The 27,040-nt window shown below is 52.8% G+C and overlaps 1 pseudogene; it reads right to left on the reverse strand.

Moving 5' to 3' along the window:
* Positions 1-22,117: 22,117 nt before the first annotated feature.
* On the reverse strand, positions 22,118-22,981 carry LOC101698138 (large ribosomal subunit protein uL30 pseudogene; annotated as a pseudogene).
* Positions 22,982-27,040: the final 4,059 nt, after the last annotated feature.

Below are 27,040 nucleotides of genomic sequence, written 5' to 3' on the forward strand. Positions count from 1 at the left end.
CCATGGTTAGAAACTGACCCCTTCCCTCCGCCTCTCACCTGTCTTAGGGTCTGGTGCTGAGGTTGGCCCAGCTCTCCCCCTTCTGGAACCTTCTTCCTGCAGAACCTCAGGGTTGTTGAAGCGGGGCATTTCATTACTCTGTGCTGGCGCTGAGGGTTAAGCAGCCGTCACTGGAAGGCTGCTTTTCACCTCCAAAGTGCTGGACGGCTGTTAATTAGTCCTCTCTCCTACCCCGGGTAATGGTGCTGAGTGTGCCCAGGGAGCCCAGGGCAGTGGGGACCCAGATCCTGGACTCTCTCCTCCCGGCCTGGGCTCCTGGCCTCTCCTCAGCTGAGGGACAGCTGGACAGGGAGGGGCAGGCGGAGGGTCCTGCAGGGAGGAGGGTGATGCTCAAGGGATGTCAAACAACACATGTGCTTGGGTAACACAGCCTCTGAAGCCCCTGTAAAGTGGGGGTATGACAGAGCCCTCCTGGGGTCGAGAGGACCCAGTGAGAGAAATCTCAGGGACCCCCCCTGCTCCCTGTTCCCCTCCATATCCTCCCCCCCAGACCAGGAGCTCTGGCCAGAGAGTCAATGCTGGCCACGGCATGCACAGCTGGCCAAAGAGGGGCTGGATTGTCTGCTCTGGGGTCCCTGGGCCCCTCTGCCAATGGCAGTGCCATCCATTTCTCACTAATAGAGAGCTCAGTCTATGAGCTGCTAGGTAAGGACTCTTTTTAAAATTTATTTTTTTTAAATTTTAAAGTTATATTATTATTTGTTTTGTTTTTTGAGACAGGGTCTCTCTATACAGTTCAGGCTGGCCTTGAACTCATGATGTTTGGTACCGGGGATCAAACTCAGGACCTTGTGCTTGCAAGGCAGGTGCCAGAACCACTGAGCTAAATCCCCAGCCCTTGAACTCACTATGTAGCCCAGGCTGGCCTTGAACCTATGGTGATCCTCTGGCCTCAGCCTTCTGAGTGCTGGGATTATCGGTTTGTGCCACCACACTGGGCTCTTTTTTAAAATTTATTTTTATTTTGGTCAAAAAACCAGGGGCTTTTCGCTGAGCTACCTTCCCCTCCCTCCCTCTCTCTTTCTCTCTTCCTCCTCTCTTCCTGTCTTCCTCCCCCTTTCTCTCTCTCTCTCCCTTCCTTCCTTTCTTTGTCTTTCTTTCCTTCTTTCTTTCTCTCTTTCTTTCTTTTTCTTTCATCATATTTGAGACAGGGTCTCACTAATCTGTTTCCCAGACCTGGCTAGAGTTCTCCTGCCTCAGCCTTTCAGGGTGCTAGGATTACAGCCATGTGCCATCATCCTCTCTAGCTAAGATCATTTTTTAAAAGTGTCCACTCACCCCACCTTTTCACCCCACACCCAACCCAGGGTCTCATTCACAGTATGAGATCAGTAAATGTTTGTTGAATGAAAAAAAAAAAAAAAGGCACCATGGCCAGAGGACAAGACCACTCCTTAGGCCTATTAAATGGGACACAATCACCAATTGAATTTGTTTCCTTCAAAAGACCCGCATATCCTGGAATCTCTGCTCCAGAGGCTCACAGGGCAAGGCCTGGAGAGTTCAGAGTTGCTCCTATTGAAACTGCTTCCCCCAGAAGAGCCAGAGTTCAAAAGCAAGGCATTAGCCACAACAATCAGGCGAGCTGGAGCGGATGTGGCTGGCCAGGCTCCACAGCCTGGCGGGACTACAGCAGTCACTAATGCAAATGGAAAGGAAGAGGCTCATCCTGGTGGCAAATGTGGTCACTCAGAAACAAAGCCTTTGCTAGAAGAGGAGAGAAAGGAGGTCGGGATCCACCAGAGGTTTTCAGTGAGGAGGGAGGGGCCCAGGTTCTCAGTGGGGAGCCTAGGGAGCAGATAAAGGTTTCTGGTCATCTAACACCACCCTAACCTCCAGGGACATCTTCCAAGCCAGGACCAGGCACTTGGGAGTCTTCCTGCTTGGTGAGTGGTTGCTGTGAAGCCCCCTGCCTCATTCTTGAGGAGATCCCTCTATTGCATATAAATCCTGTGCCCAGTAACCATCACCAGCCAAGGAGAGCTCCCACTGCTGCCTACCTGCCCCGTTCTTTCATGCCTTTCCTCCTTCCATGGGCCACCTCCTGATGTCACAGCGACACACACACTTGGCCCATCTGTCACCCTTCCTTGGAAGGCTTTCTCTGGCCACTCTAGTTTGTAGGGATCCAGAAAGAGGAAGAGCAAGAAGGGGAGAGAGAGAGAAAACTGCTTGTCTGTGACTACAGACGACCATGCTAATGCTCATCCAGGAAGTGGGCCCTGAGCTCCTACTCTGCCCACCTTAGTTCCTCTGGCACTGTGCTGAGCATTCCCCACGCACACCCACACTCCACTCCATCAGCGTCCCTGTGAAGGACATCATCTTTGTTTATTGTTTATTTATTTATTTGAAACAGAGTCTCACTTTGTAGTTCAGGCTGGCCTTGAAATCACGATGGAGCCCTCACTGGCCTCAAACTCACAGCGATCCTCCTGCCTCAGCTTCCAAAGTGTGCCACCGCACCCTACCCTTACAGAATTTAAAAACCCACAATTGTGGTAGCCATTAGTGCAGTGACCCTGCCTCTCGGCTTCTCTTCCTTCTGAGTCCAGAGTAGACTTTCACTTCCTGACCTCTTATGTGGCTGGCGGGGGCTGGGTGTGGAGTTCTGGGCAGTGACTTTCGAGAGGAAGTAACCCATGATTCCGGGATAAAGATGGTTTCGTGTCCCCCAGTGTGGGGACAGGGCAGCAGTGCGGCCTTTTGCTGAGTGAGTACAATGAGCAGAAATGCCTCCTGGCCACAACAGGACACGTAATGTGGGCAAGAAATAACTTTCATTGTTTTAAGCCACTGAGAATTTTGGACTTGCTTGTTACTGCTGCATCACTTACCTCGTGCTGACCAATACACCGTTCTACAATTTAAGTTGCATGGGAGGCTTGGATAACCCTGCAGAAGAGGTAGCTGCAGCCTCTATTGTGCCCAATGCCTGCCTGCCTGCCTGGCAAAACCCGTGACAGCCTGGCAGGTGACTAGCTTTTGTGTTGTTAACTTCAAGGTACAAGGAAAGGGTCTAAAACCCCAAGAGGCAGAGTCTAATTGAGGTTCTGGGAGCATCATTCTCGTAGCTGCTTCCAGCTGAGCTCTCCATGTCTACTGGGCTGTCTGGAAAGATCAGCACTGAACTGAGCCGAAAGCCCAGCTCCTGAGGCACACAGAGATTTCAGGGCAGGCCTGGCACATGCACCCCGAGTGGCCCATCTGTGCCCTCTGCAGAAGTGGCCTCCACAGAAGGGGCAGGGCTGGTTGGAAGACAGAGCTCCCAGGAGAACCTCCTCCCCATTGAGGGAGGCTGGCTGGCTCCCTTGTCTTTTTAAATGACCATAAAACAGCACGGAAATGGATGCCAGCTAACAAGGTTAAAGGATCCTTAAAAAACAAATGATGCCATTTTTCCCCCCAACTCACTGCTGAATAAAAATTTGTCACTTCAGTAAGCATTTTATTGGTAATTACAGAGTTACTTTATTTGCATATTACAGAGCTGCTGGCGGCCCTAGTGCACATGCTTAATGTCATTGAACGTCTTAGAAGGAATTACTCAACCCAGGGAGGGAGAATTCAGTAATTATTTCCTTAAAACTGAAATTTGCTAATAACTTTGCAGTAGATCACTTTGTATTTCCCAATACGGCAATTAAATAATAACCAATTAAGTGCCAAAGTGACTCGGGCACAGAGCCTATCCCCCTCAGGCCTCTGCTCCATTTCCTTGAAGGGGCGGTCAACTTCCAGTTAACCTCGGTCCCCTGAGTCACAGGGACATGGTTCCTCTTGAGCCAATTAGAGAGGGCAGCCACCAAGTGTCATTGCCACCTCTACAGCAGGGTCTGGAGTCCTGAGAAGCCCTCAGCCAAGAGAGGAGCTGGCTGTGCACCCTGGGGCTCACTTGAGACCCTGGAATCAAACTCTCTGTGTTCACAGGTTGGATCCAGTGAGCTCCATGCAGGTATCTTGGACAGATTACCCAACATGGGTTGGTCTCTGTTCTTTTCTTTTCTTTTTTTGGTACCGGGGATCGAACTCCGGTCCTTGAGCTTGCACAGCAGGCGGCGAAACCACTGAGCTAAATCCCCAGCCCTGTTCTTTTCTTTTTTGAGACAGGGCCTTCCTATGTAGCTCAGGTTGGACTTGAACTCACTGTATAGTCCAGGCTGACCTTGAACTCACTGCAGTTTTCCTGCCTCAGCCTTCAGAGCTCTGGGAATATAGGTGTGAACTACCACCCCCCCCCCTTCTTTCCTCATCAGGACAGTGGAGCGCACAGTGACCTCTACTTTCCTAGGTGACTGTGGATGACCACATAGCAGGGTGTATGTAATGCAGAACTAGAACACAGAAATGCTCCGCGAGAGTGAAGTCCAATTCTCTGCCCCAGATGTGGCCACTACTGTTACTTTCCTGGTTGCTGGGACATAATACTGGACAGCCACCACTGAAAGGAGGAGACGTTTACATGGGCTCACCGTTTGTAGAGATTTCACTCCATAGTCCATGGCTCCAGGGCAGGGCAGTGTGGCGGAGGGGCAGAGCTGCTCACCACATGGTGGACAGGAAGCAGTGAGAGAAGGGTGGGGAGATAAACCCTTCCAGGCCACGCCCCCAGGGCCCCACCTCCTCCGACCAGACCCCACCTCCTAACAGCCAGTCCAATCGCGTTCCATAGTCCAGCCTGTGAGCGCATGAGGCTTTAGGGGGACATCGAGGTATGAACCATAACAGCCCTGCTACCAAGGAGAGCCCGGGTCTCTGCCAGCAACACGAGAGGAAAGGATCTGAATCTACTCCTGGTGCCTCAGAGGTGGGGACCAGGAGCACTCCTCTCCTGGGATGGGTTTGATCCTGGAATCTCATCCTGGCCCTGCATGTGCGAGCCCTTGGGAGTCCTGTGACCCTGGGACTCTCGCCCCCTTCGAGAGCACTTTGTTTCTCACCTGCAAGACACAGTGATACCTAGCTGCGTGCCAAAGTCACCAGGTGTCTTGCATTTATGCATGAGCTTTAGTCACTCAGTTTCCTGCCAGGCAAAATGTTTTTTAAAAAACCATCCAGTGTGGACAGCCCGGGTGGTGCACCTCAGTAATCCCAGCACTCAGGAGGCTGAGGTGGAACGATCACCATGAGCTCAAGGCCAGCCTGGACTACATAGTGAGACCAAAGCAAAATAAAACAAACCATCAAGTGAGCAGGGACCTGTCCTTTGAAGGATCATTACCATTTCAGACTTGTTCCTTCTTAATTTCTGATTGATACTTCATGTGAGGTGGTTTGGAACACGTGGGTTTCAGTCTCTCCCTCTGTTAAATATTTAATGATCTGAAAACCAACACTGGAGAAGATGCTACCTACGGTGCCCAGGGTGTTTCTGCAATCCGGATCCTTTGGTGTTGGGCTGAGTTCACCCCGTATTTTATCTGTCTGCAAGATCGGCCCAGGTGTGGTATTCTGGTTAATAATGTAAATGCTGCTGCAAGCAGCCCAGAGCCGAGACATGCGTCTGTCTTTCAGAGGCTGCGCCTTCCCACTTCCACCCTGGGCCCGACCCTGGCTGCAGGAAGGTTTGAGAAGGAATAGGAAATGAGCTGGAAAGCACAGCTTCACTCGGCACAGGACTCGGCCTGAGGTCTGTAACAGCTTGGCACGGCCTGGTCTTGCACCTAGGGATTCTTCCGTCCCTGCTCAGATAGCAGGAGCACCTCACTGTCATTAATCATGGTGTCTCCTTGTGGCCTTGTCTGAGGCCACTCTTCACTGATGTCTCGAGTCTGACCAAGGGAGGAAGATGCAGGGTCACGTGCCAGCTTGGGAAGACATGGGAACAGTGACACCTTCGAGAGGGCCACCTCTGGGGCCGGGCCCTCGCCTTGCATGTTCGAAGTCCTGCGTTCAAACCCAGCAGCAAACTGCAGTAACCGAGTGCCCCCTTGCCTGCCCATGGAGACCATTGGTGTGTGTCACAGTGGTGATTTTGCAAGGTGGTTCAGGGTCTGCTCTGTGGCTTTGTCTCACTTTGGCCAAGTCTGGCCCTGCATTGCCACCCAGGAGTATGGGTCCACAGGTTTAAGGTGACTCTGTCAGCTGCCCAGGCAAGCTTCTGGGGTCAGAGACTGAATGCCCCCTGGCCCTGGGCCTCCTCTGATGACCTGGCTTTGGGTACAGCTTGATCACCAGCTTATCAATACCTCCCCTAAAAATATGGTCAGAGCTGGGAGTGATGGGGCTCACCCATAATCCCAGGGCTTGGGAGGCTGACGAAAGAGGATCACCAAGAATTTGAGGCCAGCTTGAGGAGCCAGGACAGCATGGGTGTGGACATGTCAGTTTGACTGGCTAGGTCTCAAACCAAAAATCTCCCCACAGTACCAGGGAGCTCTTCTCTAAGACATGTTCTCCCCAGCTGCCCAGGAGCCAAGAGAGGGAGGGGACATTAGAGCATACGCCTTTGGATAATTTTTTTTCTGGGTGAAGAACCCCAGACTCCAATTTGAGAATCTATGGAATTGTAATACCTCATTTAGCCCGTGCCGTCAGGGAATGAGGAGTTCCATGTAAGTGAGTTTTCCAGATAATTGAACTTTATTCCCTTATGAGCGAAAGCTTCAAAGAAATTAACCACGTTGGCAGAAGGCTCTCTGAAGTGTGCTGCTCTGTATGCACAAACCGGGCCTCCAGACGGAGCTCAGGCCCTTCTCGGCCACTCACGCAGGAGCCTCCCCAGCTGCCTTAGCAGGGATTGGGTTACAGTTGCTCCCGGGGCCGTGGTTTTCAGTCTTATCTTCGTGTTGAAGTCATCTCGTGAGCTTTATGACAGTCCTGATGCCCATGCCAACCTCCAGGTGTTTAAGTCAGAATCTCTGAGAGGCAGAGCCGGGTCTGAGTGTGGGGTTCCAAAGCATGGAAAAGTTTGAGAACCACTGTCCCAGGCCAGGAAGTGATGTGTTTCCCCCTGTAACCAAAGCAGCAGCTGGCACAGCAGTGGTGACCCAGGCGGCCCATGTGCCCTGTCACCTTTAGTTTCTCCCATTATCTGCTGGGCCCAGGCCTGGTTTCAGATGAGGACAAAGTCTCAGAGTAGTAGGAACGTGGCTGCCCTTATGGGTCAGAGTCCTGGCCCAGCCTTTTCCACAAGCCCTGCTGTACCCCTCTCCTTCCCTTGGTTTGGCTGTTCAGTCCCTGTTGCCTGAGTGCCTGCGTTGGACCATGTGGCATCATTCATGGCCCAGGGCTCAATGGGACTCTGTGCAAATCAAGAGCAAACAGGCTCTGAGTGAGCATGAAAAACTGGGAGTGTCAACAGGTGCAACCAGTATGGAAATCAGGGTGGGGATTACTCACAAAACTAGAACTAGAAATTCCACTGGACCCAGCTCTTAGGTATCTTCCCAAAAGAGCTAAAGACTTCGTATTACAGAGATCCATGCACACCCATGTTTATAGCAGTACAACTCATAATACCTACACCTTGGAAGCAGCCCGTATGTCCATCAAAAAATGAATGGATAAAGTGGTATTAACACGCAGTGGAGTGCTACTCTGCTGTCAAGAAGGATAAACTTGAGTCATTTCTAGAAAAATGGATGCAACTTGAGACCATAATGTCAAGTGAGGTAAATCAGACACATAAGCTTAAATATCACAAGGTTTCTCTTATATGAAAAGCCCGAATTATAAATAAAGAGCAAAAGGAAACATAGATACTAGAAAGTAGGGAGATAAATCTCAAAGGGGAAGGGGTAAAGAGATGCAGGGAAGGGGAGGAAGGGGAGGGAAAGGGAATGGAACAGGAATTAAGATGTGTTATCTCCACATAGGAATATAATCATTATATACTTATACGGCAAAGAAAGACAGTTGCCGAGAAGGAGGAGGCAAGTGTGTTAGAAGACAGAGGGAGTGTTTTAAGTACTTAGAGGGAGACTTAGGCGATGTGTCTGTTACTGTAATAATTTTTAAAATTTAAATAACCACCATATTTTTGATCACCGTTCATTGATCAAACACAGTAATTTCTGTCAAGTAAAATATGACGGTGCATTTGAGCCACTGGGTCTGGCACCATGCAACTCCTGGTTCTTCTCCAAAGTCAAAATGAAAGGAAACATTTAGAATCGATGCAGTACATGGAGGCAGCCCCGGCAGTGTAGCTAAAGGCACTCAGGAAAGAGGACTTCCAGAGCTGCTGCAGAAAGCGGCAAGATTAGCGGGTCTCAAGGCAGGGGGATTCATGGCAATGTGATACATTCTTTCAAATATAAATCCCACATTCCATGTATGTTTCAATCCACCCTGTAGGATGGAGGCTTCCTGCAGGAGGCTTCCCAACCTATACGTCCCAGCCTCGGAGCCTCTGCTTCTTGCTTGATGCTTTTGTGCACTTTCTCTGCAAGCCGGGACCCTTCTTCAGAAGCGCTTCCCAGCAGCTTCTGCATATAAGGTGCTCCAGGAGCAGGCCCTCGGGACCGGCTGACCCCACCAGGGCCTGTCTTTAAGGAGCCACCACCAGAGTCCCACCCTGAGCAAGGGCCCCGTCTACTTTCCCCCAGAGTCCTGCCTGGCTCAGGGGGCATAGTAGAAATGGTATGAAGAGGGCTGGTCCAGCCCAGCACCCAGGCCCTGCAGCTGGGGCTCTCCTTGGAGTCAGCCCTGTGTCCCCTCCTGATCCAGGGATTGAACCCAGGGCCTTTGCACTCACTGCACTCTTGGCCCTTTTTATTTTATTTTTTCTATTTTGAGCAGCGTCTTGCTAAGTTGCTAAGTTGCCCAGGTTGAGTTGAAACTCAGGATCCTCCTGCTTCAGTCTCCCAGGCACCTCCTTCTTGGAGCCATGGGCTCACATGAGCACCCGCTATCCTCTGCCTGGCCTGGGCAGAAAAGTTTGTACCCCTGGTAGTGGAGGGTGGGGAGCTGAGGAAGGGCTGGAGGGAGCTGCACTTCTGGAGATGGACTCACTGGCCCCCAGAGACCTGATCATGTACGGCTTCTTCTTCAGCTTCCGAGTGTAAACACGGAGTGAAGTATTTCCCAGCCTGCTCCTTCTCTAGGAATGGGCCTACAGAGGGGCCCAGAGCACACAGGCCCGTGTTTGCACTTCAAAGAGCGGGAGGCCAGCTCGGGGCTCCGCAGGCTGCCAGGTCTTCCCTGTGTCAACAGGGAAAGGAAAACAGCGGCCGACCTGACAAAGTGGTTTTCCTCTCTGCTGCAGAAGGAGGTGGCCAGGGAGGGCTGTGGGCTCCTGGAGCGGGGACGGTTCCCTGAAGTGGGGTCCCCTGAGCTCAGCCTTGGGAAGAGTTGGCAGGTGCCACACAGTCAGGAAGTCAAGGCATCTCTGGCCCCGCAGCAGCCAGCCAGTCCTGCCAGCTGTGTTTGTTGCAACCACAGGGTGGGCACAGGGTGCCCGGGAGCCAACCGCTCACTCTGAGGTCCAGAAGGGCGTGGGATGGAGAGGCTGGGCCTTGAGGGGTGAGTGTGGGGACCTCCGGGACCCCAAAGGGCTGTGGCTGGGTGTGTGGTGGGGCAGGGACAGAGTGAACGCTCCTCACCCTGTTGTGACCACTCAGCACACCGGCCCCGGGGGAGCAGGTGACAATTTCTCAAGGCCCCTTGGCAGCAGCGTGGGTGGCAATGGTGCCTCCCATGTGCCCAGGACCTGCTGATGCCTCCTTTCCGACAGACCCATCCTCAGGGTGGCCTGAGAAGCAGGTGTGGCCCTCCCCAGGCCTGCTGAGCCCCATGCGTGGGGCGCTCTCCGGATGTGTCCAGGGACAGGCGCCCTTTCACTTCCCTTTCCCGGCTCAGCTACCTCAGCAGAAACTCAGGCGGGCAGGAGGAGCCCAGATTCTGGCTTGAACAAAACTCCTGGGTGGGGATGAAGGGGAGGGCAGTGCATCATGGGGTCTGCCCATCTGCCCTGGGGTGACAAACGTGGGTCAGGGGACCCGCTCCATTGTGTGCAGGACGTGAGGCCACAGGCAAATCTCACAGCTGCACAGTGGATACAGTTATGCCTCACCCGCTGTCCGCTGCAGTGGCTGAGCATCACGTGAAGTCACATGGCCGGAAGTGCTCCTTAAGCTGTAAGGTACAGTAGCGGTGGGTCACCTGCCTGGTCAAAGATCTTGGGGACCATTTCATCCAACTATCTCTTATCCAGAAGAGGAGGCGGAAGTTCAGAGGGGCCTTGTCCAAGGGCATCCTGTGGCAGAGCTGAGACCAACTCTGATGCAGTCTCTTCCTTCTAACTGCTGCTGTTCTGCTGCAATTCGGAGGCCTGGAAACATTGTGTCGTAGAGGCCACCCGAAGCCACCTGAGTCTTGGCATGGAGTGGAGCAGCTCTTTGCTTTCAAACGAAAAGAAGGAGGAGGAAGAAGAAATGAGGAGAAGAAGAGGAAGAGGAAAAGGAAGACGAGGAGGAGGAAGAGGAACAAAAGCCGAACTCCACCAAGAGCAGAGATTGCTTCTGGGGAACAGCCCTCTGCCCGTTGTATCCAGGAACACAGCCCGACAGAAACCAGCCGCACCACCTGACACCAAACAAATGTGCTCTGTTCTTGGTGGTTCTGTGGCCAATGTCTTCCTGTCACCAAGCTCCTCCAGATCGCCGGGGGAAGTTGTTTTGACATAAGATTAGCACAGATGGTAACTTGGAGTGCTCCTGAGCGGCCCTCAGCGATCACAGCCCACTGCTCCCATGTTAGAGATCTGAGGCTGCTGTATCTGTGGGGAGAGGACTGGGCTGGACTCCCAGAGGGCAGATAAGCCGGCTGCTGGGAGGCATGGGGCAGAAAGCAGCATCCTGTGGTATCCATGACTCATTGCTTTCAGTGATACCCAGGACGAAAGTTGCTCACTCATCCTCTGGGCCACCCTGGGGGAAGATTTGTGGATGGGGGCTAGAGGCAGGGCAGGAGGGCCAGGACCTCTCCTGCAGGAGAAATCCTACAAAAAAGGCCCTGAGAAAACAGAAATGCCTGCCTAGGCAGGGATGCAGTGGGGGGGGGGGCACATGGTGGTGGTGGGGAGTAGAGATTGGAGGGACTCAAAATGCACTTGAATTTTTGTTTGTTTGTTTGACACAGGGTCCCACTATGTGGTTCAGGCTGGCCTTGAACTCACCATATGTCCAAGGCTGGCCTCAAACTCCTGGCAATCCTCCTGCCTCAGCCCCCTGAGTGCTGAAATTCCAGGTCTGTGCCACCATGCTCGGTTTGACAGTTGAATTTTAATTTCTTAGCAAGGTAGATCGGGCTAAATGAGTTCCAGGTATTCATCCTCAAGAGCCCCTTTATTATTTTGAGCCACCATGAAACCCCCAATGTGAAAGGCTGGGTCTGTCAGATGAACTGGGATTCACCCATCCTACAGCTGGGCACTGGGGGTTCAGCAAGGCCACCGTGGGGTCCAAGTGCAGGCCACGTGCAGTTCCAAGAGGTTCCAGATGCTGGCAGTCATTTGGGGACCATCGCTTTGTGCAGGGCTTGGGTGGGTTGGCACTGGTTGTTCTGTCTCATTGCTCCGCCTGACTGCCAGGTGACCGTGCCCTGGGCCGTGTTGGGGAGAGGTCATCCCAGGGTATTGCTGCACCCCAGTGCTGAGGTGCTCTTCCCGACAAGGCCGTCAGTACTTAGGAGGCAGGAGCAAGGCTCCACTTTAACACACATTTATGAAGGGCCAATTCACCTAGGGGACTGTGGCAGGAGGGCTCATGGGTTCCAGAATTTAAAATTCAAATCCTTCCTGGGCAACTGAGCAAGACCGCCTTGAAATAAAAACATAAAAAGTTCTGGGGATGTAGCTCAGCAGTAGGGTGTCTGGGTTCGATCCTCAGTACCACCAAAAAGAAATTCAAAAAGAGGAAATGGAGCATTAAACAAGCGCAGGCCTGTCTCAGGCAGCCACGAAGCCACTAGGACAGCAGGAAGGAAAACAAAACCAGACACCACTACAGTGTCCTCTGGGAATCAGGACAGAGGCGGCACAGGGTGAAGGAAGCTGGGAGGAGGCACTGGGCCCAACAAGCCCTGGACTCAGTGCCTGAACGTTGCTCTACTGGATTCTCGACAAGGGTGCCAGTGGCCTTGCCGAGACATTACAGGGCAGACGTCATTTACTTAACCCGAGGCAGCCCATGCTCTGCACCAGACATCTTCCTAAGCACTTCCAAATGCTGAGAACTATGCTAGAACAGTCCTGGATGGACCCGTTCTGTCACCATTGCCTGGGTCACGAAGCGGAGGCTCAGAGACCGAAGGGACTTGGCAGAGCCCGGGCCTCAACCCCACGCCAGACTGCTAGGGGTTTTCCCACCTGCCGGGCAAGTGACCCCGGCGAGTCCACCTCTGAGACTTCGGAGGAGCTGACGTTGTCCTGCTGAGGTCTCCAGGGTCCCCTACTTGCTGGGCGGGGCAAACAGGTCCCTGCGGGAGCCAGGGACAGCTGGTCCTCCGGGTGTGGGGGACACAGGGTGTCCAGGGCCCGAGGGTCTGCATGGGTAGGGCAGGGCTGTCTAAAATAGACAAACTGCAATTTTCTTCTTTTCAAAGGTGGAAATGTTGGAAAATAAAATGCGAAGGAAATAAAGAAGAAAAAAGGGTCTATCGGGCTGATATCTGAATGCTATGGCTGTGAATATTTTGAGATATTTCCAGGCTTGGAGAATGTGGGAAAAGCGAACCCTCCTATGTTTTGGGGGAAATGCAAAGTGATATAACATTTGTAGAAAGCAGTCTGGCAACATTTATTAAAATGAAAAAAAAAAAGTACTCCCATCAGCCCAGCAATTTCACTCCTGGGAATGTAGCCCATGGAAATGAAAGCTCCATTAGGTAAAGATGTAAGTACAAAGAAGTTTATTGTGGCATTATTTGAGTGGTGTTTGTGCATCCATGCAGGCACTTAAACACACACACACACACACACACACACACACACACTGGGAAAATGGTGTATGCCCATTAGCCAGGAGAACTGCAGAACAGAGGTGGGTACATAAACCGTGGACTATTACATAGCCATTAAAAAGAGTGAATTAGCTTGCAGTGGTTGAGTGGGGATGGAGATGCTGCCAGGGAAAAGCGAGATGCCAAGAAATGTGCGTAACACGATCCGTATTTGGAGAACAGTAACACAAGACCCACCTCTGTCTGTGTGTACATATGCACACATAGCTCGAGGTCCCTGCCGACTGCACTGGTATGTGCATAAACATGGAAGGACACTTAATGAGTGAGCACGGGTATCTGAGAAGGGGTGGAGGTCATGAAGGGTGGCCTCAAAGGTGGCCATGTGTGTGGCATAGGAAAGAGAGAAAATTCGTAGGAGAAAAAGGAGAAAGATGGAGACTGCTTTCCTGACAGTCCTCCCCAGCCCACTCTAGCTCTGCATGCTTCCCAGGCCATGCAGCCTGCTGCTGAAAGTAGGGTGGTGACCCCACATCCACGGCAGCCTCTCACCAGCCCCCTTGCACCTGCGGTCCTGCTTTTAGGTGCTCCCCCACCCCAGAGTCTGTCCATCCTGCAGCCGGGTACTATTGGTCAGTTGGCCTCTCTTTTCCAAAGCCTCTGCTGCCTGCCAGCCCCACCTGGCCTCCCTCACTGCCACTGTCGACAAGCACAGCGCCGTCCCTGCAGTCCCCAAAGATGTGTGGCCCCGGAAGTCACTGAGCTGTAGGATCTGTGGCCAGGCTGCTCCTGTTCCTCCTCCTAGCTCTGGGGCTGTGCCCAACAAGAAGTAAGTGGGGTCAACACAGACAGACAGACAGATAGACAGACAGAATGAGCTTAATGGAAAAATTGGGGGGAAACCACAGATCAAAAGAGGGTGACACCTGAGCTCTGGCTTCTGATCATCTCAGGATTGGTCATTCCAAAGGGGCTGAATGAACCCTGACCCTACCTTCTTCCTTGCCTCTGCTCAACATTCAGAGTCCCAGAAGAGAGTCTGGTGGGGTTTGCACACCTGTAATCCCAGCACTAGGGAGGCTGAGGCAGGAGGGGCTCAGCGAGTTAGAGGACAGTCTGTAATACATAGTGTGACCCTGTCTCAGAACAGAACCAAAAACAAAAGTCCCAGAAAAGAGCCTATGGGTCATGGGTCTGTCCCCCTGCTAAAATAGGGCAGTGAGAGGAAAGTCCTAGACAAAAGAACCTCGAAGCCCCTCCACCTTTCCTAGTGAGACACCACCCTCCTGTGTTCATACAGAGGAAACCCAGGAGTGTTGGAGGAGCGGAGCAGGTGCTAGGGTTCCAGAATCACACCTCTGCTACTCCCTATTCTGAGGCTAGGAAAATGGGCTGGGTTGGATGTCACATAAGATTCTTTTGGTTGTAGGTGACAGAAACTGACTCAAGCTAACTTCATCAGAAAAGATTTCTCAGAAGGAAACAAGAGCTTGAGAATTCAAGGCCTGAAGAGGGCATTAGTGTCCAGCTTCTCTCTGGCCTGTCTTTCTACTTGACACCAACTCCATGGGCTCTTGAGTTTGCTTCCCACCACCTCTCTGAGCTTCTCTCTCCCTCCCTCCAGACTGACTGTCTGCTCTTCATGCCCAAGGAGTTGGAAATCTTCCAGCCCACAGCTTCTGCATTTACATTTCCACTACTCCAGGAAGTGATCCAGCTGTCTGGCCATCTCCATCTCAATTACAAGTTTCCCCAAGAGAGAACTGGATTGGCTGTACTTGGGTCAGGTGATCACCCCTGCTCCAATCAGTTGTGACCAATGGCAGGGTCATGGGTGTAAAGATGGCTGCCAGGACCATGGGCCTGGGAAAACCAAATGGAGGGAAAACTGGAATTGAAGTGCTGAGTTCAAACAAACCAAGCCTCAAGAAGTCAGAGACAAAAACATGAGCATTTTAGAACTGCCAGGCATGGGACAGAAAGTGAGAGAGCCAGGCAGGTAGCCAACAGTCTTGAACTCATTATATAGCCCAGGCTGGCCTCAAACTCATAGCGATCCTCCTCCCTCAGCCTCCCAAGTGCTGGGATTATAGGAGTGTGCCACCACACCCAGCTTGCTTTTGATTTTTGAGACAGAGTCTTGCTATGTAGTTTAGGCTGCCTTTGAACTTGCAATGATCCTTCTGCCTCAGCCTCCCCAGTGCTGGAATTATAGATATGAGCCACAATCCCTGGCTCATCATTTTGTTTATTATCATCATTTTTAAAATTTGCTCAGTTCTCTATGCTCCAATAAGACTAACAAATGCCTATCAATATATATTGCTTTCTAAAATTTTGAAATAACATAATGGATCCTTGCACCTGCTGTCTCTAGCCTGCATTTGTACCTCTCTGTCTTTCTGCTGTCTGGATCTCTCTGGATGCTCTAGAGCCAGGGCACAGCAGTCATCTGCAGTTGGGCCAGTTTCTAAGGTGAGAGCCCCTATTTCCTGTGTCCCACCCATTCTCATTTCTTGGTTTACCCTCTTGTTCGGCTGAAGTGCATCCTATAGTAACTTCCTAAGAAAAGGTGCACAGAAAGTCAGTTACTTGCTAATCTGAAATGTATTCTGCCATCACCCTTGACTTGTGATCAGGCTGAGCGCAGAATTCTGTGTCGGAAATGCTGTTTCTGCCTTCATTTCTCGGGCATACTTCTCTTGTCTTCTATTTCCTTGGCTCTGTTTGCCGTTGAACACTGTGTAGACACTGGAGAGGCTGGGAGGGGTTTCTGGGAGGGCAGCTGCTGCAGATGTACATTTTTAACGAACTGCAGTGCCTTCAGCTCTGCACAGCACCATGGATTTTTGCAGACTTGGAGCTTTCAAGTGCGGAGCCACTCAGGAATTAAGACAAATCAATTTGCTGCTTGTTGGTCTCGCTCCTGCAAGTGCTTGGTGTGTAGCTTTCCCACTCTGCTGAGTCATTGCCACCCTGCCTCCCACTGTCCCCCGCCCAGGTAGCTGTTGAAATCTCCTATCTCTTGACGTCATAGGCCACTCTGGACTTGGGATTTTTATACATCTCCATTTTACTGCCAATTCGATGAAATGTTAAAAGAGAAGGTCAAAGTGGGTTTAATCCAGCACGTTTAACTGGACTGCAACCCTGCTTTTCCCCACTCCTGTTAAAGCATATATATTTTCCCATAAGTTTTATGGACCTCTTTTTTAAATTGTTATATGATGTTTTACACCCCAGCAGCTAGATGTGGCATAGTTTACTTAACTAATCCTTTATTGCCAGGCATTTAATCTGCTTTAACTTTTCACGTAACGAACACCTTTATGTCCCTGGATCTGACTGTACTCTGGATTGTTCCCTTAGGATAAATTCCAAAGGGTATGAACCTGCCCTCCAGAGTATGTGTTCTCACTTTACCTGTTGTCGGGAGAAAGGAGGTGCTGTGGCAGCTGCTGGCCTGCTCTTCGATGGGTGTGCTTGGTATCTTGCTTAAACTTAGGGTCTCCTTGGTTTCCCCTGGCACTGAGTTCTGTGGATGCTGACAAAGGAGAACACTTCTTGCCGAGAAACATCCACATAATTGTCTTGACCTGATTTTAAAATATGCTGGTGAGGGGAGAAATGTTGATTTGTTCATTTCTTTTTTTCCTCTTCCTTTCCTTTTCCTCTTTTTTGAGACAGGGTCTTGTTATGTTGCCCTGGTTGATCTCAGAATCCTGGACTCAAGCGATGTATGGGGTAAAAAAGGACAGGAAAAAGAAAAATAGCTTTTAAAAAGTTATTTGAAAAACTAGCATGAGGCAAGAGCAGCCCAGGTGGTCAGAAAGAGTGAACGAAGAGAGTCTGGCTGACCCCTCACCCCTCTGGAAGGAAATCGGGCCTCCTTAGGAACTCTGCCTATAAATCCTTGTGGAAGTTGGGGGTGGTTGCCCACACCTGTAACCCCAGCCCTCGGGAGGCTGAGGCAGGAGGATCACTGAGAGTTTGAGACCAGCCTGGGGTTCATAGTGAGTTCAAGGTCAGCCTGAACTGCATAGAAAGACCCTGTCTCAGGAAAACAGAACAACAGCAACAGAAAGCCTTATGTCTCTCTAGAGCTGAAGGAAAGTGAGGCCATTCACTCTGGGTCCCTTTGTACAGAGAAGACAGAACTCAGAGAGGGAAAGGGGCTGGGCCAGGGGTGCACAGCATCAGGACAGGCCAGAAGGGGCCCAGGGCCCAGTGTTCCCCAGATGAGGGTGCATCCCTGAGGGTCGGGCATGGCTCTCAGTGGTGGCATGAGGAGGGCTGTGGGAGGAACGGAGGTGGCAGCAGCTTTGCAGCAGCCTGCGTGCTGCAGACCTGAGCTCCTAGGGGCTCCGAGGGTGGGTTCTGGGTCCCTGAAAACCTGGTGACACTCGGGCTACGCTGTCCCTGCCTACGGAGCAGACCTTGCTCTGACCCCAGACCAGGTCTTTCCTGACCTCTCTGGGGTCCGACCCAGCATTTCTGGTGCTGTCTAGTTGGACTCGGGGCTGGAGCTGCAAGAGCAGGGCTGGGGTGGGGTCTCTGCCCCCAGAGCCTGGGGCTCCTCGAAGGCCTCCGTGCTTCCCCTTCAAGTTGCAGTGGCAGGCGCCCATCTTGGTGCCACCCCTGACCAGGGGCCTTGAGGCCCAGGGCCTCCTCACCAGTACTAGGGAAGCCTGGAATCACTTTCATTTGTTTCTTGACACAGGGTCTCACTGTGTAGTTCAGGCTGGCTTTGAACTCACTGTGGAGCCCAAGCTGGCCTCAAATTCCTGGCGATCCTCCTCAGCCTCCCAAGTGCTTCAATTACCAGTGTGCGCCAACATGCCTGACAGTTTTGACAACAGAAACCAGAGATCACATGTGGTGTCATCTCCTAACAGCACAGACCTGCATGACTGTGTGGACTCAGGTGAGACCCTGTGCCCTGCTGCCTGGCTCGGAGCGATACTGGGTGCTCTGTAGAACCAGGGCTGATGGCTTGGAGGAAGAAGTCAGAGGACTCAGTCTGAGCGTCTCCCACCTGCTAGGTTCTTCACACGTCACACTGTTTCAGCCACCCCCGTCCCCAGGAAGGGCTGGCAGGATTTTCGTCATCTTCCAGAGGACAGGGAGGCAGAGATGCTAAATAAATGTCCCTGAGTCACACAGGTAGTTGGGAGCCAAGCTGGGACTGGGATCCGGATGTTTCTGACTCTGTGGGTCACATGTTTCCCCAAAGCACTCTGTGCTTTCTGAGTCCACTGAAGCTGGAGCCTCCCAGTTGAAGACTTACTGGTTTTTTCTCCAGACTTAAAATTTGGAAAATAAAGGTTATGACCAGTTCTCCCCAGTGACTTCACAACCTCCGGCATGTGCTGTTTGGTTTGAGCTTCTTGTCTTCTCCTTGCTTTGTAGCAGCATTCTGTGAAGGATGCTTGTCTCTGTTTTAGAGAGGAAACCGAGGCTCGGAGAGGTTCAGGGATTTCCCCAAAGTCACACAGCAGGAGGCCAAGTCTCCAGTCTGTGCCATTTCAAGACCTGTGGGTGCTGTTTCCAGGCTGTCATCCTATGGGAAGGGCGGAAGCCCAGCCCAGCCTCACCTCCCATCCCGCCTGCACCTCCCCTGCCTACATCTTGTTGCTGGAATCACCGAAATCGGCAGTGCCCCCTGCAGACACCCCCCCCCCCCGGCCCCCAGCGACACCGAGCTCCGGGGCAGGCAGGGGCCTTCCTTGCTCAAAATAGCTCCGTGTTATTAGCCGCATTTAATTGAAGGTGTTTTGAGGGCAGCCTCCACGGGGCCCAAACCAAATGGAAAATGACACACTGTCAAATTAATGTCCCTAGACCATGATAAATGGCCGGGCTTGGTGAGTAATGCTTCCATTTCTCGTCTTAAAGGAGAAGGATGCAGCCAGGCCCCGTGTGGCTGTCCTGTCATGTGGGGAAAGGTCAGGGGCGTCCTCGGGATAAACAGCCGCCCAGTCTTCTGCAGAGCTGCCTGCTCTCTCCCTTCCCATCTCCGGAGGCTGGCGATGTTGCACTCCAGCCTCCAGGCCCTCGTCCAGGGAGGAAGGCCGGGGAGATAAAGCTAATCCTTCTTCGCCTGCCTGGGCTTTATACTGCCCAGCGCCCCAGCAGCCCCACTGTTATCTTGTGATTAGTCAGCGTGCAAGGTCCTCTCTGGCCTTGGGCTGTGCCCTGTGACCTTGGTCTCAGCCCTGTGCACTGAGACCTCTCCAGCAGCTTAGGGCACGTGGCTAGATCCGCACTTTGTGCTGGGCCCTGCCCTGGAAGACACAGATGGCTGGGATGGCTGGAGGTGGCCAGGCTCTCCCAGGAAGGTTGCAGGGTCTCCTGCTTCGATATCCAGCCTCCCAGCCCAGAACCATCCAGTGAGGCCTCGAGCAAGATGGAAACAGGACTGCTTCAGGATTGTGTCTGCTCGCGGACAAAGACAAGGATGGCAGCCAAGTGAAAGGGATGACCACTCTTCCTGGATCCCAGCTGATACTGGGCCTGCCCCTCCATACAATGAACCTTCCAGGCAGAGGTGGGAGACACCAGGGTGCAGGGTGACCCCCCTTCTCTTCCTGCAGGCACCCACTCCTGAGCAGCTCTGCTTCCTGGGTCTCGCCGGGAAGAGGCGGCCCATCCTTCCCCTGTGACAACAATTAAAAGGCATAAAGGATGTAAGAGGAGCTACTCTGGATGACGCGGGGTGGGAGGGGTGTGGTCCTCACCTTGTCCATCCAGCGCCTGTCTGCCTGTCTGTCCCCCTGTCTGTCCATCTGTCCGTCTGCCCTGTGGGCCCACTCCCCCACCAGCTGCCAGGAACAGTATTGAGGGCGCGCGGGGGCTCTCCCGGCTGCATTACACCCAAGTCCCTGCCACCGAGAATGGACTGCCAGTTCCCGATGATACATCGCAGAAAATTGGCTGTCAGGCCAATAAACGCCTCTGATTGGATTTTTGACATCAGGCAAACCCATTCGAGAGGCATTTGATTAAAGTGCTAAGAGGGAGCTCGGCGATTGCTGAACTGAGCTGCCCTTTGCTTGCTCTAAATAGGTGCTGCCTTCCCACTGGCGAGTGCCCCCTTCCTCCGGGGCTGTAGGCTGGCATCGTTCACCAAGTCCCAGCCATTGCTTGTCCTGGGGGTGGAGTAGAAATCGGCCCCATCAGTGAGGCTGCTTTCTTTTTTAAAAAGTCATCATCATTATTATTATTGGTTTTTCGAGACAGTCTCCCTGTGCAGCCCAGGCTGGCCTGGAATTCTCGGTGATCCTCCTGCCTCAGCCTCCCCAGTTTACAGGCATGAGCTACTATGCTCGGCTGAAATGCTGTATTACTGTGCATTCCAAAACATACATTTCTGCCTAATGCTTGGGTCCCCCCACTTCTTCTCTTTTTTCTTTCAGTCCTGGGGAATTGAACCCAGGGCCTGTGCACTGAGCTACATGCCCAGACCTTTTTTATTTTTATTTCTTGAGACAGGTTCTTCCTAAGTCCCTAAGCTGCCCAGGCTGGCCTTGAACATGCACTCCTCCTGCCTCAGCTTCCTAGAATGGTGACATCACAGGCACACACCACCACACCCAGCTCTCTTGCCTTTCTTAACCTCTCCCTGGCTTGTGCTCTGCCCAGTGTCTCTGGCACTGTGAAACGGACAGGTGCTAGGGGTTCACCCACCCTGTGACAGTGTCCTGCATCATTCTGCTCTGGGCCAAGGGCCTCAGTGTGAAAGTGGGCCCTGCTCTAAGTGATCTTAGTGCTCAATCCTTATTTTCATCTATAAAATGCAGATTGAAGACACAGCCTCTCCGGACCACTGTGAGGACTGAGAGGAGGAGGAATGGAGCCCAGGTGGGACCTCGAGGGCGGAGGGTATCAGGTGCCCAGAGTGAATGGCTGGCTGGGGGTGGGGGTGGCAGAGCCCACTGTCCGGTAGACATTCAATAAATGCTCACTGCTAGCTGTTCATGGTGGCACACACCAGTAATCCTAGCACTTGGGAGGCTGAGGCAGGAGGATTACCACAAGTTAGAGGCCAGCTTGGGCTACATGGAGAAACCCTGTCTTAAAAAAGAATGTTCATTGCCCACACGGAGATCGTGTGCAGAGCAGACTTACCCAGAAGCCTCAAGGCTCAGTGACAGTCAGGTCTGAATATCGGAGGGACAATGGAGGAAAAGCTACAGCCAGGCCAAAGCCAGACAGCAGGCGGAGGACATTTCTAAGGGTTGTGGAGGAGGGGGAGGAAGGCAGGGTTTGGCCTCTGGCAGACCTGGGTTAAATCCTACATTGCCGGTCACTCGCTGTGTGATGATGAGGAAGTTTCGTAGTCTCTCTTCTGGTTAAAAGATCACACGAAGGACGTGTATGAGGGGCCTGGGAAAGAGAAGCCACTGAGCATGTATTAGTGTGCTTCCCTGCCCACGGAACTGGGTAGAAGGGACTTGGGCAGGCGGTGGCAGGAGCCCCGGAGGACTACTCAGAGGAGGGGCCTCTGATGCTGCTTGTGGGGCAGCAGGGCTCCCTCCTCCTCATGAGGGCTTCTCCGAATCCCTGTGCAGCGGGACAGACGGCGGCCCACCAGGCTTCCTCTAAAAATAGCCTCCCATTTCTCCAGCTGGTGCCCGAACAGGCTCAGGGCTTCCTCCAGGTTCTGCCCCTGCCTGGCTGGGTTCTGCTTCTGGCTCCTCCAGGCTTCTCAGGACCCCCGCACCCCAACGCCTGTGCTCCTTGCTCCCTACCTCTCCTCTCTCCCAGGAAGGAGGACAGATGGGGTCTCTTGGGGGCTGCCCCAGCAGGAGTCACTGAGCGCATGGGTTCCAGCCTGGCTCGGACAGAATTCAAGCCCAGATCATGCTAGCCTGAGAGCTTTAAATATAAGAGCTTCCTGCTCCGCCTGATGCTGTAATTCCAGCACCCTGAGAGGCTGAGACAGGAGAATCACAAGTTCCAGCGCAGCCCTCTTAACTTAGCAACTTAGCAAGACCCTGTCTCAAAATTAAAAATACAAAAAAAAGGCCAGGGATATAGCTCGGTGTGAAGGCCCTGGGTTCAGTCTTCCGTCCCCAATACACACATACATACTTACATCCAAAGGCTTCTAGATCAAACAACAGTAGGACACCTATTTCTTTCTCTTTTTTTTTGTTTTTGGAAGCAGATACTTTTTATTAACTGACCAAATCATAAAAACAACATGGTAGATACCTTAGTTCAGCCTTCTAATAAGCCTGTTGAGCTGGTCTTCCTATTTTCAGCATCTCCACCTTCCACAAAATGGGTGGTCTTTTTCTTCATTCCACCTCGTGGAGAAGATAATTTGAAGGGCCACAGGAAGTTATTTACCTCTTTGAAGCATTTTCCAACAGTATAGATCTCACGAATCAGCTCTTCCATGCAAATGAGGCCATATTTACCAAGAGATGGAGCAATCAGTCTATTATCGGTCAAGGCAATTCGCTTCTTATTGATTTTGCCATAGCCATGCTTGTATATGAGTTTATTTACTGACTTCAGGTTGGGGTACCCCCATGCAGTACATGGTTCCACAATTCTCAGCATGTTAATCGAAGCCTTGTTAAGCTTCACAAAATTGCCACTGAGGATTTGGCAAAGGTGAAGAAGCTGCAACACCTTGCGGACCTTTGGGCTCACCCCATTGATCCCCCTGATCCAGATGACAAATGCCAATTTGGGTTCTGCAGATACATAGAAGTTGGCAGCTTTTCTTGCTGTCCTAGCCATCTGAATCTCAGTTCTGTCTATCTGTCCATACTCCTAATGATAGTGCCTGGCTTTTCCATAGATGAGCTTCCTCCTCGCCTTTCAAAGCATCTTTTGGGCAAACTTCTTTCTCAGGCGCTTTACCCTCAGCTCTGCGAAACGTCTTCGCTTTTTCTTAAGGGTTTCTGGCCCAGCAGGAACCTTCTTTCTCTTCTCCTTGACACCCTCCATGGTTCCAGCTGGAAAAGAGGAAGTTGGCGCAAGGACACCTATTTCTGTTTCTTTTCCTCCCTACCCTCCACCTTCTTTCTGACAGAGTCCGACTATGTTGCCCAGGTTGGGCTCAAGTGATCCTCCTGCCTCAGCCTCCTGAGTAGCTGGGGCTACAGGTGTGTACCACCGTGATAGCTGTGTTGTAGCTTTTAGGGAACTAACCTCACCTCTCTGCACCTCATTTTCCTCATTAAAACACATGGAGATAATGTAGGTCCCCTCAAAAAAAATAATCTAGGTCCCCTCTTCTGGGCGAACCCCTTTCTACCCACCACTCCCTGGCATGGAGGGTGCCCAGCCCAAATCCTACCTGGCTGCAGCTCTAGGCAGCCAGGGACTTTCCCGAGGCCCCCAGTTCTGGGTGGGGACTCCTGAGACCCCCACACACACCAGGTTGCGCTTGCGGGCACTTGGTGAGGATGGCAAGTGATCATCCTAGGACAGAAGTGGGCACCCTGTGAACAACAGCGTGCAGCGTGAGGACCACAGTTCTCCTGTGGGGAATGCAGCAAGTCTGTGTTGAGGGCCTGGGAGCAGCCCATGTGGAGCTGGGTGCCCCTGTCCTCCAGAATGGCCTCCCTGGCAGCCTCCCACAGGGTAGTGGCTCGTGACAGCCCCAGCCCCACTGGCCAGCTGCACTCAGAGCTCTGGGTGAGGGGGATGGAAAAAGTGAGGCTGGTAATGAGCTGCAGAGGATGCTGGGAAACTCTCCCGCTCCTCCTGGGGCTCAGGCTGAGGAGGAAGCCACCCTGGGGCCAGCTGCTCCTCCATTCATTAATGCACTTTCCACTGGGCGGTTTGCACATCCGTGAAGGGCTCTGGGGGATACCGGGAGGGGCTGAGGAAGTAACTGAGCCCCAAAGTTGGGGGGCTGGGATTCCAGTCCCAGCTCAGACCCCTACTAAATGCATCCCCCAGCTGGCGCCCTCGCTGCATGGGGCCCTGCTTCCTGCTCTGTGACGCTGGGTAATTGGCATCCCTTTCGGGGTTACAGCATTAGTAAAAGAGAGGGCTTATGTGGCTCCCAGCACATAGGCAGGAGATGCTCAGCAAATCTCAGGTTCCTCTGCTTGGTTTTGGCCCCACAGAAGAAGGAAAGGGGGGCCCATTGTGCTGCAGACAGGGGGACAGGGATGAGGGGTGACAGGGGCAAAGAACCATGGAGATGAAATGGTCCTGTTATTGATTGATTGACTGATTGTTCTTTCCAAGACAGGGTCTTGCTATGTAGCCCAGGCCGGCCTTGATCCTCCTGCTTCAGCCTCCCTGCCTCAGTCTCCCTGTGAGTCCAAGTGTGCACCAGCAGGCTTAGCTGGGGTCTTTGTAAAGATCAGCCTGTGCAGTGCTATCCATGGAGAAGCCAGTGGGGCACAGCGCTGGCCAGAAATGGGGGCTGGCTCGAGGCTGCTCTTTCTCTGGGTCCCTCAGATGTCCCGTGGGGCTTCCCCCAGTGCATTCGCTCTTTCTGAGGGATGGAGGATGGAAGAGGCAGCACATGGCTGTGGCTCCTGACCTGTCCCCCACTTCCTTTGCTGATAAAGACACTGACTGCTGCAGGCCTGGAACCTTCTTTAGGGGGACAGTGGGTGAGCACTTGGTGCCAGACACTGTGCCAGGCACAACTTGTATATCTGTAGCTCACCCATTGCTCACCACAGCTGATGCATACCCACACATCTATCTGCTCACTCTTAACTCTATAGAAGGGGAAGTGGAGCACAGAGTGAAAGCAACTTGCCTGAGACCACAGCAAGTCAAGGGGAGACCTGGGGGCTGAACCCAGGCTGTCTGGCTCCAGAGACTCCCCTGCTTAGCCACCATGCAGAGTGGGGCTCTTGAGTGAGAGTGTGCATTGGTGAGCTACTGCTGAGTAACAAGTGGCTCCCTCTGGACAGTTGTCAGTTGACTGGGTGGTGCCAACCCTGATCCAGCTGGGCTTCCTTGTTGGTGGCAGCAGCTGGAAGCTTGGCTGGAGGACCTGCTGGATGGGAGCACCCACCAAAGCCTTCTCACAAGTCTGATGCTGGCAGAGGCTGGAGAGCCTAGGGGATTGTCCTCCAGGAGGAGGGCAGGCAGCTCTGGGGCATTGTGAGGTCTGGGGTGCCAAGCTGTCAAACACCCTTCCTTTCACCTGCCTTTAGCCATCCTGAGTGGAGCTGCAAGGGGTGGGGACACAGAGCCCCCACTGGATGAGAGCAGCAGCAGAGACTGGATGCATTTAATCTGTCTCTCCCCCACTGGCTTTCAGCTGGGAAGGTATGAACTTGGGCTTTGTTTTTTCCTTTTGGTATTTTTGAGACAGGGTCTCACTATGTAGCCCAAGCTGGCCTTGAACTAGAGGTAACCCTCCTGCTTCACCCTCCTGAGTGCTGGAACTACAGGTGTGCACCACCACGCCTGGTTTAACATGGGCTTTTTACATCACCTTGCTGGGCCTCAGTTTCCTCATCTGTGCAGTGGTGCATGTGACAGGAGGCTATCGTGAGCTGCGCATAGTGCTGGCCACACACCCACCTGGGTTTGTGACGATGAAGACTCGGTTCTTCCGGGCCCCAGCAGGGAGCAGGAGAGGCCTGGGAGGAGCTGAGCAAGGCACAGCCAGCTGAGCACAGAGCCCCTCAGCAATCCCAGCCTCCTGACTCCCCAAACAGTGCTCTTTCCATCACAGGGGCTGCCACTGTCAGACCAAAGCAGAAAAGACAAATACTCAGCCCGAGGGCGGCAGATTAATCTATGTACACTTGCTGGCATGATGGATCTCCAGTGGCTTCCGAGTCCCCGCCAAGAAAGGCTGCAGGGTCCCAGCTCGGCAGACAGGAAAGTGGGCATCGATGAGCCCGCAACAGCAGGGCCCCCCGGGCACTGGGTGGGGTTCATGGGACACCCCGGCTGTGACCCTGGCTGTGACCCCCAGAGCAGCAGTGAGGGCAAAGCAGTTATTCAGGCTCCAGACCTTCAATTTCGCAGCAGAGGACGTACACAGGGTCCAGTGAGGTCAGGACAGGGGCACAAGGTCACCGCACAGCATCACCCCCCGTCTCCTTGCTTCCCAGACCCTCAGGGAGCCTGAGCCCCTGCTGCCCACTAAGCGCTAAGCACTAAGCACAAAGCACCAAGCACTACACAAAGCACCAAGCACTACGCAAAGCACCTGCAGGAGAGGGGGAGAAGCCCTGGCTTCGTGTTTGGATTCAGATGGGGGCATTTCCAGGTGGCTGAGGTCACGGTAGAGGCCGCCCAGGTCTATTTCCACCCAAGGATCAATCATGTCACCCCCTGGGGTCCTGTGCACACCATCTGGCGGGGAACCAGAGCGACATAGATCTTCCTGTGGCCTGGCCAACTCCTCCTGGCGTGTCTGCCAGGGGTGACACTCACCGTGGCTGCACCAGGCCTGGCCATTAAGGAATTCATTAATCAGAGACCCGTTTACAGCTCTCTGGCAAGTGCTTGTCCTGTCCTGGCTGCAGCCAGAGTCCAGGCTTCCTGCAAACTGCTGTGACATTTGGTGAAAAGATCAGCCGGGGACAAGGCCAGGCTGGAGGTGTGTGTGATCCCTGCTGACTTGTGAAAGGGAGGTGTTGTGTGCCACTGCCGCATAGGGAAAGCTGGAAGACACTATCACTGCTCCCGGTGTCACCTGGAACAAGTCACTTCCTTATCATTGCACGCCTGCATCAGAGGGGTTTGGAGCCGGTCAGACGGCAAAATCACTCAGCCCACAGATTTGTCCTGTGAGGGCCGCCATAGTGCAAAAAAAAAAAAGTCCCTTGTCAACATTTACAAACTGCAGATTTCATGTGAAAATCCAGATTTCCGGTGACACAGGGAGTGTGCTCCTACATAGCAGTGATGGCCTGCAGCTGAGTCCCCTGACATCTCCAGATGGGTCTATGAGTTCTATCTAGTGTGCCAAGGTTAGCACCAATCCCTGCTGCTAGGCACAGGCCTGAGGCCTCTGTAAGGTTGTATGGGTGGCTTACTGCACAAGGCCTCCAGCTGTGGGGTCAAAGAGAGGCTGGATTCCTACAATCTGCCTGCCATGGTGTGGGTCTCTATTTGGCCAAAGAAA

Source organism: Heterocephalus glaber, unplaced genomic scaffold (genome assembly GCF_053883595.1).
Source record: "Heterocephalus glaber isolate CG9 unplaced genomic scaffold, H.glaber_assembly_v1.0 deba00001689, whole genome shotgun sequence".
Taxonomy (NCBI): domain Eukaryota; kingdom Metazoa; phylum Chordata; class Mammalia; order Rodentia; family Bathyergidae; genus Heterocephalus; species Heterocephalus glaber.